General features: G+C 41.3%; 1 long non-coding RNA gene across 2 annotated transcripts in view; it reads right to left on the bottom strand.

Moving 5' to 3' along the window:
* Positions 1-340: 340 nt before the first annotated feature.
* The window catches only part of LOC131725046 (uncharacterized), a 45,560-nt gene continuing 33,932 nt past the window's right edge, over positions 341-11,968 (bottom strand). Inside the window, exons 3-4 of one of the 2 annotated variants that reach the window (XR_009320407.1) lie at positions 984-1,601; positions 341-909 (exon numbers count right to left, since the gene is read on the bottom strand). This is a non-coding gene — a long non-coding RNA (uncharacterized LOC131725046). Of the gene's footprint in view, positions 1,602-11,968 lie in introns of both variants that reach the window. The other variant, XR_009320406.1, reaches the window with a different exon arrangement.

The raw sequence follows: 11,968 nt of genomic DNA, 5'->3' as shown, positions 1-11,968 counted from the left end.
TAGCATTCTTTGACGCCAGTGATATGAGACCTATCTACACTTTTAAAGAGAGATTTACTGGGAGAATGTTTCCATATTTCTGGACTGGCTGTTCTGCCGCTCTCAGAATGTGTCCTGTGAAGGAAGTTATAAAAGTAGACTAGCCCAATGTGTTCAGGATAAACAACAACAATAATAATAATAATAAATAATAATAATACACGTAAACCTCCTCTCCTGCTCTCTCTCCTCTCGCTGCTCTCTCCTCTGTGGTTTCTGTGCTGTGTTTAAATTATTGGGTTGGGTTAACTATTTCACCTCCTGTTAAGATTGATAAGAATTCAATTGAGGTGTTTTTGAATTAACAAGTTACAGTTTTATTTAAGCTAATAGCAAGATTACAAAGTATTGATAAACGTTTACAATGCTCAGGGTAAAGCTACAGGCTATTAAAATACAAAAGGTTAATATAAACCAGCCTGTAAGTGACATCCATCCATCATCTCAGCAATATAAACCAGCCTGTCAGTGACATCATCCATCCCCCATCCCAGCAATATAAACCAGCCTGTCAGTGACATCTATCCACCCCCCATCCCAGCAACATAAACCAGCCTGTCAGTGACATCATCCATCCCCATCCCAGCAATATAAACCAGCCTGTCAGTGACATCATCCATCCCCATCCCAGCAATATAAACCAGCCTGTCAGTGACATCATCCATCCCCCATCCCAGCAATATAAACCAGCCTGTCAGTGACATCTATCCACCCCCCATCCCAGCAACATAAACCAGCCTGTCAGTGACATCATCCATCCCAGCAACATAAACCAGCCTGTCAGTGACATCTGTCCACCCCCCATCCCAGCAACATAAACCAGCCTGTCAGTGACATCATCCACCCTCCATCCCAGCAATATAAACCAGCCTGTCAGTGACATCATCCATCCCCGCAACATAAACCAGCCTGTCAGTGACATCATCCATCCCAGCAATATAAACCAGTCAGTTACCTCCACTCCCCATCGCCACGGCTGCACATTCACAATCAGAGCTCTCAGTGAGAGGAAAACGTCGATGTCCGTCACGTGTATCAACAGCATGTACAGAACAGTGCAGGATAAGAAATGACAATGAAGAGTTTAATGGAAATTGATAAGCGTTTCTCCTGACATATGCAAAAATGTGAGACTGGTGGGCAGATGTATGGACAGACAGACAGAGATACCCCCTATATCCCCACAATCTGATATTCTCAATATCTTCTGCTAGATAATGTGAATAGCCAGTGTCATGACAATGGGATCAGCGGTTCTCCATATACATGTTGACAGACAGATAGACGGATGTACAGACAGGCACCCCCTTTATCCCCAGAATCCACATTCTCCTTCCTGATTGGCTGCCTCTGTCACCCACTGCTCTATGATTGGCTCTCTTCTCATAGTTGTATCCTCTGATTGGCCAGCAGGGCTTCCTGTTCCAGGTCCAATAGGAAGGCTCAGATCCTCTGCACTTCCTGCTGCAGCTCCTGCAACGTGATTGGCTCTCCCAACCCCAGCTGAGACACCTCATTAGGCAGGATCAGCGGGGGGTGATCCAGGAAACTCTCGAAGATATCTGATTGGGTGAGAGGAGAGAGGAGAGGAGAGGAGAGAAGAGAGAGGGGTAGAAACTTGTTAGAAACACTGATTCTCAATCCCAGTCAAACAGTTTTTTAATAAAATCTATAGAATCGTAAATGGAAGTGTGGTGAAGAAATTAAAAATAGCAGGTTTGACTACATTGCAAAAAGCGTGGATTCCGGCTAGCCCTTAGCGGTTCAAAACAACGCCAAATCAATACGAGTCAAAATAATGGACAAAAATTCAAAAGGGCATAATAGGAGTATGCTATTGACCGCCAAATTCAGACGCCAAGCAAAATAATCTGTTATACAATGACATTAGAAATGTGTGTAGCAAAGGAGAAGCTATACTAATGGGGGATTTCAACTTCCCCCGTATAAAACGGGAGAACCCGGTGGGGAGCACGACGGTCGAAATTGAAATGGTGGAAATGACAAATGACTGCTTCCTAATGCAATTTGTCAAGGCACCGACTTGAGGGGAGGCATGCCTTCATTTAGTCTTTTCAAATAATGAAGACAGAATAACTAAAACAACGGTCAGAGATCCACTGGCAGAGTACTTGGAACTGCAAATTCAAGTCAAAAAAGGAAGTTAGAAAGGCCAAGAGAGAGATAGAAATGAACATTGTTAAGGGGGCTAAAACCAACCAAAATGTTTTTTTTTTTTCCAATATTATAACAGCAAGAGAACATTCAAAGAGGAGGTTAAATGTCTAAGATACAAAAGGTAAAAATCAAAGAAAGAAAAAACAAAGCAAATATTAAATGACTACTTTTCACAGGTTTTTTACAAAGAAATTTACAAACCGCTAACCAAGATCATGCAACACTCTTGACACAGGGATTGTATCGACAGACTGGAAAATAGCAAATGTAATACCGATCCACAAAAAGGGAGACAAAACCGAAACAGGTAACTACAGACCAAAAAGCCCGATTTCTATTACATGTAAATATTTGGAAATATATTTCCAAAATGAAAATTTACCTATATACAGTGCCTTGCGAAAGTATTCGGCCCCCTTGAACTTTGCGACCTTTTGCCACATTTCAGGCTTCAAACAAAGATATGAAACTGTAATTTTTTGTGAAGAATCAACAACAAGTGGGACACAATCAAGTGGAACGAAATTTATTGGATATTTCAAACTTTAACAAATAAAAAACTGAAAAACTGGGCGTGCAAAATTATTCAGCCCCTTTACTTTCAGTGCAGCAAACTCTCTCCAGAAGTTCAGTGAGGATCTCTGAATGATCCAATGTTGACCTAAATGACTAATGATGATAAAGAGAATCCACCTGTGTGTAATCAAGTCTCCGTATAAATGCACCTGCACTGTGATAGTCTCAGAGGTCCGTTTAAAGCGCAGAGAGCATCATGAAGAACAAGGAACACACCAGGCAGGTCCGAGATACTGTTGTGGAGAAGTTTAAAGCCAGATTTGGATACAAAAAGATTTCCCAAGCTTTAAACATCCCAAGGAGCACTGTGCAAGCGATAATATTGAAATGGAAGGAGTATCAGACCACTGCAAATCTACCAAGACCTGGCCGTCCCTCTAAACTTTCAGCTCATACAAGGAGAAGACTGATCAGAGATGCAGCCAAGAGGCCCATGATCACTCTGGATGAACTGCAGAGATCTACAGCTGAGGTGGGAGACTCTGTCCATAGGACAACAATCAGTCGTATACTGCACAAATCTGGCCTTTATGGAAGAGTGGCAAGAAGAAAGCCATTTCTTAAAGATATCCATAAAAAGTGTCGTTTACAGTTTGCCACAAGCCACCTGGGAGACACACCAAACATGTGGAAGAAGGTGCTCTGGTCAGATGAAACCAAAATCGAACTTTTTGGCAACAATGCAAAACGTTATGTTTGGCGTAAAAGCAACACAGCTCATCACCCTGAACACACCATCCCCACTGTCAAACATGGTGGTGGCAGCATCATGGTTTGGGCCTGCTTTTCTTCAGCAGGGACAGGGAAGATGGTTAAAATTGATGGGAAGATGGATGGAGCCAAATACAGGGCCATTCTGGAAGAAAACCTGATGGAGTCTGCAAAAGACCTGAGACTGGGACGGAGATTTGTCTTCCAACAAGACAATGATCCAAAACAAAGCAAAATCTACAATGGAATGGTTCACAAATAAACATATCCAGGTGTTAGAATGGCCAAGTCAAAGTCCAGACCTGAATCCAATCGAGAATCTGTGGAAAGAACTGAAAACTGCTGTTCACAAATGCTCTCCATCCAACCTCACTGAGCTCGAGCTGTTTTGCAAGGAGGAATGGGCAAAAATTTCAGTCTCTCGATGTGCAAAACTGATAGAGACATACCCCAAGCGACTTACAGCTGTAATCGCAGCAAAAGGTGGCGCTACAAAGTATTAATTTAAGGGGGCTGAATAATTTTGCACGCCCAATTTTTCAGTTTTTTATTTGTTAAAAAAGTTTGAAATATCCAATAAATTTCGTTCCACTTCATGATTCTGTCCCACTTGTTGTTGATTCTTCACAAAAAATTACAGTTTCATATCTTTATGTTTGAAGCCAGAAATGTGGCAAAAGGTCGCAAAGTTCAAGGGGGCCCGAATACTTTCGCAAGGCACTGTAGTAACAGTATCCTGGGAGACAGTCAGCATGGTTTAGGAAAGGGAGATTGTGTCTAACCTGCTTGATTTTTTGAGGATGCAACATCGACAATGGATAATTGCAAAGCATACAACATGGTTTATTTAGATTTCCAGAAAGCTTTTGACAAAGTCCCGCATAAAAGATTCATTCTCAAACTGAACGCAGTAGGGATTCAAGGAAATGCATGCACATGGATTAGGGAGTGGTTAACAGGTAGAAAACAGAAAGTACTGATTAGAGGAGAAACCTCAGAATGGAGCGAGGTAACCAGTGGAGTACCACAGGGATCAGTATTAGGTCCTCTGCTATTCCTAATCTACATTAATGATTTAGATTCTGGTATAGTAAGCAAACTCGTTAAATTTGCAGACGACACAAAAATAGGAGGAGTGGCAAACACTGTTGCAGCAGCAAAGGTCATTCAAAATGATCTCGACAGCATTCAGAACTGGGCAGACACATGGCAAATGACATTTAATAGAGAAGTGTAATGTACTGCACACAGGCAGTAAAAATGTGCATTATAAATATCATATGGGAGATACTTAAATTGAAGAAGGAATCTATGAAAAAGACCTTGGAGTTTATGTGGATTCACAAATGTCTTCATCTAGACAATGGGGGGAAGCTATATAAATGCCAACAAGATGCTTGGATATATTGTGAAAAGTGTTGAATTTAAATCAAGGGAAGTAATGTTAAAACTTTACAATGCATTAGTAAGACCTCACCTAGAATATTGTGTTCAGTTCTGGTCACCTCGTTACAAAAAGGATATTTCTAGGCTCTAGAAAGAGTGCAAAGAAGAGCAACCAGAATTATCCCGGGTTTAAAAGGCATGTCGTATCCAGACAGGCTAAAATAATTTAATCTATTCAGTCTTCAACAAATAAGACTATGCGGTGATCTTATTCAAGCATTCAAAATCCTAAAAGGTATAGACAATGTTGACTCAAGGGACTTTTTCGACCTGACAAAAGAAACAAGGACCAGGGGTCACAAATGGAGATTAGATAAAGGGGCATTCAGAACAGAAAATAGGAGGCACTTTTTTACACAGAGAATTGTGAGGGTCTGGAACCAGCTCCCCTGTAATGTTGTTGAAGCTGACACCCTGGGATCCTTCGAGAAGCTGCTTGATGAGATTCTGGGATCAATAAGCTACTAACAACCAAACAAGCAAGATGGACCAAATGGCCTCCTCTCGTTTGTAAACTTTATGTTCTTATGTATTCAGCACGCCTGTGAGAAGCCCCTGCTTGCGGGAACCAAGGTTCGCCACAATATTACTGAATTTACTTTGAAGACATTCATCAGAACATAAGAAAGTTTACAAACGAGAGGAGGCCATTCAGCTCATCTTGCTTGTTTGGTTGTTAGTAGCTTATTGATCCCAGAGTCTCATCAAGCAGCTTCTTGAAGGATCCCAGGGTGTCAGCTTCAACAACATTACTGGGGAGTTGGTTCCAGACCCTCACAATTCTCTGTGTAAAAAAGTGCCTCCTATTTTCTGTTTTGAATGCCCCTTTATCTAATCTCCATCTGTGACCCCTGGTCCTTGTTTCTTTTTTCAGGTTGAAAAAAGTCCCTTGGGTCGACATTATCAATACCTTTTAGAATTTTGAATCCTTGAATTGGATCGCCACTTGGTCTTCTTTGTTCAATTCTGAATAGACTCAATTCTTTTAGCCTGTCTGCATACGACATGCCTTTTAAACCCGGGATAATTCTGGTTGCTCTTCTTTGCACTCTTTCTAGAGCAGCAATATCCTTTATGTAGCGAGGTGACCAGAACTGAACACAATATTCCAGATGAGGTCTTACTAATGCATTGTAAAGTTTTAACATTACTTCCCTTGATTTAAATTCAACACTTCTCACAATATATCTGAGCATTTTGTTGGCCTTTTTAATAGCTTCCCCACATTGTCTAGATGAATACATTTCTGAGTCAACATAAAACTCCTAGGTCTTTTTTATAAATTCTTTCTTCAATTTCAGTACCTCCCGCATGATATTTATAATGCACATTTTTATTGCCTGCGTGCAGAACCCTACACTTTTCTCTATTAAATGTTAACCCTTGGGTGTAATTTTGGGGACGGTAACCAGGGCTCCACCTTCTCCTATCAAACAATCTAAACTCATTATTTAAACCCCTCACAGCCTATGCTCTCTCTGTTGTGTTTGCTTTTTTTGCATACACTGCGACCCGTTCTACATCCCTGCCAGATTCTCCTCAAAATATCTCATCAGTTTCGATGGAAGCTCAGTACTAATGCAGACCTCTACCCAGCAACCAGACCTGCTCCCCCGGCACTACAGAGATGAAACCCCCCCTGCCTCCTGAGCACCTATAAGGTTTGGCCACTCACCAAACTCTTAAAAACCCTGCACATCAACAATATCAACATGTCGGCTGGAAGCGAGCGTATAGCGTTGTTCAATAATAATTGTACCTTTATATCTGCTACACCCACATTGCCTCCTTCTCGCAAGCGTGCTTCCGCAAACTCGCTTGCCCAGAGTCCCAGCACAGGTGCAGCAGCCCCTCCTCTCCAGTCATGGCTGTCGTCTCCTCTCCAGCACAGCAACCAGACGCACCTGAACAGTTCATCCTTCAGCTTCATAACAACATTTTCGAGGGTGAAGTCCCTCATTCAACCCATCTCAGTCTCAATTGCTTTAATCAATACACGCCTCAACGATACAGACAAATGGGTTGCTGCCAACACTGCAGCAAACTCCATTACTTTAAGTCCAGTATTCACCACTTCAAATCATGGCCACCGTCTTCGGGTTCAGCATTTCCAGTCCCCACAATTGAAGTTCCCATGTAGAACCAGGATATCAGCCACCCTCAATGGTCCACAGCAAGCGCCTGTAGTCAGAAATGAAGTACAGCGACCACATATGATTTCATTGATTTGTGCAATATTAAAGGGTTATTTTTCTAAGCTCATTTCATTTTATATTTCTTATCTCTCTGTGGTACACCTTGCTGCAACACTAGAACAATCAACAAATTCCAGCAGTTCATCTTTAATTGTTTGGATATCAGTTTCCCATAATTTCATCATCCAGGCTCTCCATCTTCCAAGTTAACACCCGTCTGGACGGCATAGATGACCGATTCGCTTCAGGAGGAACATCAGCTTCCACTGCAGCTTCTTCTGCATCCACCCTCCGTCCTCCTCAAGTATTGAAGTCTACCCCCCATCATAGCAACCCAGCCAGCCACTGTTTCAATTTCAATTCCAACCATAAATATTCCAGAATTCAACCTTGCTTCAGCTTCTCCTCAGTCTGCAGCAGCTATCCGCCACCACGCTCTTTCACCTCAATTACACTGCCAAATAACTGAAGATCACTAAGTTTTGCAGTCTGGCTCATTCAGCAGCTCCAAACCCTCTTCAGGTCCTCCTACACTACTGTGCACCTCCCACTCAGAGGAATTTCCAAGAGCCTTCCACCTTCATCTCCATCCCGACTACACATATCTACAGATGTCCTTTCCCAATTAATTTCAATTTTGCGCTCAGGATGTTTCAATCCATTTGACGACCTGGTAATGGAAGCTATGTGCCTGTCAGCTTTCTTTGGATTTATAAGAAGTGCAGAACTCACAGTACCATCACTATCCAGTTTCTGCTCCAGAAATATCATCACCAGGCATGGCACAACCTCAACAGCTCACGCAAACATTAATCAAAACCTAAGTCTATGGGTTGCTGGTCCTCCTCAGCAGTTAATTCATGTAAAGTAGCTGCATGCTCTTTTGTTTGTACTGTTCTTGGCTCCACATCCTCTTCATCATAATCGCCGAGTGATAAGTCAGCATCACCTCCGAACCAACTTCACTCCTGCTGCTCATTACGGAAAGACCACGTACGTTGCCATGTTTAGCTTTCGCTAAAAACTATATAAAACTACAACTAAATAAGTTAAACTAATAATAAAAAACAAAAAATACATTTAAAACACACACACATATACAGTGCCTTACAAAAGTATTCAGACCCCTGACCAATTCTCTCATATTACTGAATTACAAATGGCACATTGAAATTTCGTTCTGTTTGATATTTTATTTTAAAACACCGAGACTCAAAATCAATTATTGTAAGGCGACATTGGTTTTATGTTGGGAAATATTTAAGAAAAGTAAAAAACTGAAATATCTTGCTTGCATAAGTATTCAACCCCCACACATTAATATTTGGTAGAGCCACCTTTCGCTGCAATAACAGCTTTAAGTCTTTTGGGGTAAGTATGTACCAGCTTTGCACACAGTGTCGGAGTGATTTTGGCCCATTCTTCTTGGCAGATTTGCTCCAGATTGTTCAGGTTTTTTGGACGACGCTTGTGGACCGCAATTTTCAAATAGTGCTACAGATTCTCAATGGGATTGAGATCAGGACTTTGACTGGGCCACTGTAGGACATTCACCTTTTTGTTCTTGAGCCACTCCAATGTTGCTTTGGCCTTGTGCTTGGGATCATTATCCTGCTGAAAGGTGAATTTCCTCCCAAGCTTCAGTTTTTTAGCGGACTGAAGCAGGTTCTCTTGCAGTATTTCCCTGTATTTTGCTCCATCCATTCTTCCTTCAATTTTAACAAGATGTCCAGTCCCTGCTGATGAGAAGCATCCCCACAGCATGATGCTGCCACCACCATACTTCACTGTAGGGATGGTGTGTCTTGAGGCATGGGCAATGTTTGCGCCACACATAGCGCGTTGAGTTTTGGCCAAAAAGCTCTATCTTGGTCTCATCTGACCACAAAACCTTTTCCCACATCGCAGCTGGGTCACGCTTATGCTTTCTGGCAAACTCCAGATGTGCTTTCAGATTGTACTTTGAGTAACAGCTTCTTTCTTGCCACCCTCCCATACAGGCCGGTGTTATGCAGAGCTCTTGATATGGTTGACTGGTGCACCATTACTCCACTACCAGCCACTGAACTCTGTAGCTCCTTCAAAGTGATTGTTGGCCTCTCTGTGGCTTCTCTAACAAGTCTCCTTGTTTGAGCGCTGAGTTTTGAGGGACGGCCTTTTCTTGGCAGTGCCTGGGTGGTGTGGTGCAGCTTCCACTTCCTGATTATTGATCCAACTGTGCTCAATGGGATATCCAAACACTTGGATATTATTTTGTACCCTTTCCCTAATCTATGCATTTGTATTACTTTATCTCTAACTTCTGTAGAATGCTCTTTGGTCTTCATTTTCCTTCAGATTCACAGCCTGACCAATGATCCTTCAACAGTGGGGTTTTTATCCAGAAAATGTGACAGCAACTTTAATGGTTCACAGGTGGAGGCCAATGGTAAGGTAACGGTGTCCTCGTTAGTGCAATTTCTTTCATCGGTGTAAACTGGGAGCTTCCACAGCACAGGGGTTGAATACTTATGCAAGCAAGATATTTCAATTTTTTATTTCTTAAAAATATTTCCCAACATAAAACCAATGTCACCTTACAATAATTGATTTTGAGTTTCAGTGTTTTAAAATAAAATATCAAACAGAACAAAATTTCAATGTACCATTTGTAATTCAGTAATATGAGAGAATTGGTCAGGGGTCTGAATACTTTTGCAAGGCACTGTAATTTATATATATATATATATATACACACATACATATATATATACACAGTACTGTGCAAAAGTTTTAGGCAGGTGTGAAAAAATGCTGTAAAGTAAGAATGCTTTCAAAAAGACATGTTAATAGATTATATTTATCAATTAACCAAATGCAAAGTGAGTGAACAGAAGAAAAATCTAAATCAAATCCATATTTGGTGTGACCACCCTTTGCCTTCAAAACAGCATCAATTCTTCTAGGTACACTTGCACAAAGTCAGGGATTTTGTAGGCATATAGTCAGGTGGATGATTAAACAATTATACCAAACAGGTGCTAATGATCATCAATTCAATATGTAGGTTGAAACACAATCATTAACTGAAACAGCTGTGTAGGAGGAATAAAACTGTGTGAGGAACAGCCAAACTCAGCTAACAAGGTGAGGTTGCTGAAGACAGTTTACTGTCAAAAGTCATACACCATGGCAAGACTGAGCACAGCAACAAGACACAAGGTATTTATACTGCATCAGCAAGGTCTCTCCCAGGCAGAAATTTCACGGCAGACAGGGGTTTCCAGATGTGCTGTCCAAGCTCTTTTGAAGAAGCACAACGAAACGGGCAACGTTGAGGACCGTAGACGCAGTGGTCGGCCAAGGAAACTTACTGCAGCAGATGAAAGACACATCATGCTTACTTCCCTTTGCAATCGGAAGATGTCCAGCAGTGCCATCAGCTCAGAATTGGCAGAAAACAGTGGGACCCTGGTACACCCATCTACTGTCCGGAGAAGTCTGATCAGAAGTGGCCTTCATGGAAGACTTGCGGCCAAAAAGCCATACCTCAGACATGGAAACAAGGCCAAGCGACTCAACTATGCACGAAAACACAGGAACGGGTGCAGAAAAATGGCAGCAGGTGCTCTGGACTGACGAGTCAAAATATGAAATATTTGGCTGTAGCAGAAGGCAGTTTGTTCGCCGAAGGGCTGGAGAGCGGTACACGAATGAGTGTCTGCAGGCAACAGTGAAGCATGGTGGAGGTTCCTTGCAAGTTTGAGGCTGCATTTCTGCAAATGGAGTTGGGGATTTAGTCAGAATTAATGGTCTCCTCAATGCTGAGAAGTACAGGCAGATACTTATCCATCATGCAATACCATCAGGGAGGCATCTGATTGGCCCCAAATTTATTCTGCAGCATGACAACGACCCCAAACATACAGCGAAAGTCATTAAGAACTATCTTCAGCGTAAAGAAGAACAAGGAGTCCTGGAAGTGATGGTATGGCCCCCACAGAGCCCTGATCTCAACATCGAGTCTGTCTGGGATTACATGAAGAGAGAGAAGCAACTGAGGCTGCCTAAATCCACAGAAGAACTGTGGTTAGTTCTCCAAGATGTTTGGGCCAACCTACCTGCCGAGTTCCTTCAAAAACTGTGTGCAAGTGTACCTAGAAGAATTGATGCTGTTTTGAAGGCAAAGGGTGGTCACACCAAATATTGATTTGATGTAGATTTTTCTTCTGTTCACTCACTTTGCATTTTGTTAATTGATAAATATAAACTATTAACATGTCTATTTTTGAAAGCATTCTTACTTTACAGCATTTTTTCACACCTGCCTAAAACTTTTGCACAGTATATATATATATATATATATATATATATATATATATATATATATATATATATATATAATATATATATATATATATATATATAACACACACACACAATATATTGGAATCACTACATGACACGCAACTGGATACAAATGTCACCTGACCCTCCCCTGACTTTCATTGCACATTCCACAGTACTAGCACTGCCTTAGAGAATGAAATCTGAAATGCTAGACTGAGAAACCACTCATAGAATAGAAACTTGACGTACGCAGGTACGGCATGATACTGTAAGTGTGTTTTCTTTTAACACTTCTGCCTCTGTTATGATAAAGTTATTTAAAATTGGATAGGAATGTGGGGCATGTTGTCCGTATCCTCCTTTGTAAAAACTTGTGAAAAGTAATCATTTAATATATTTGTTATTTTTTTCTCTTCGACTATGATTTTGCCATTTGTATCTCTGAGACATTTTACTCCTTGAATGTTACTTTGCTACTGTAATATTGGAAAAAG

The sequence above is a fragment of the Acipenser ruthenus genome, chromosome 59 (genome assembly GCF_902713425.1).
Source record: "Acipenser ruthenus chromosome 59, fAciRut3.2 maternal haplotype, whole genome shotgun sequence".
In the NCBI taxonomy this organism is placed as follows: domain Eukaryota; kingdom Metazoa; phylum Chordata; class Actinopteri; order Acipenseriformes; family Acipenseridae; genus Acipenser; species Acipenser ruthenus.
Note: the sequence above shows the minus strand (reverse complement) of the source record. Positions and strands in the feature narration are given on the sequence as shown.